The following is a 617-nucleotide window of genomic DNA, read 5'->3' as shown; positions in this document are numbered from 1 at the left end:
GCTTGAATTACTGGAAGCAGATACTCCCAATTCCGAGTATCGAGTTGATACTCCAGTAGCAAAACTCGCACCACTTGAAGGATAACCCGATTTACTCTCTCGACAGTCCCATTCAGCCACGGAGTGTAGACTGGCACGAATCGTTGATGGGCGCCCAATCTGGTCCGTAAATCCTACATCACTGTGTTGCGATAATGAGACCCATTGTCTGAGACCCAGGTCTGCAGAAGCCCAAACCTCTTGTACCAAACTAACACCGCGGATGCCGCCACCAGCCCATTGGCACTTTCGCTTGCAACAAGTTCACAATAATGTGAGAGGTCATCTTTCATGACCAGCACATACTTGGCGCTGCCGTAACTTTCTCCCATGTATACGAAGTCCATATGGAGAAGTTCGTTTCTCTATATGTGTGGAATTCCATGGGCGTTGAACGAGCATGCCTCTTTTTACATGCTTACACAACAGGCAACGGCTTACGAGTTCCTCGACCTTGGACCGCAGATTTTCAATTGCAAACTCGCGATACAACACCAAGAACATGACATCTGCCCCACGATGAGCACGAACACCACAATGTGCAACTGTGAAGATACGCGCCACAAGTTCTTCCGACT

The sequence above is a fragment of the Plasmopara halstedii genome (genome assembly GCF_900000015.1).
Source record: "Plasmopara halstedii genome assembly, contig: Scaffold_555, whole genome shotgun sequence".
NCBI lineage: Eukaryota > Oomycota > Peronosporomycetes > Peronosporales > Peronosporaceae > Plasmopara > Plasmopara halstedii.
This window is presented reverse-complemented; position numbering follows the sequence as displayed.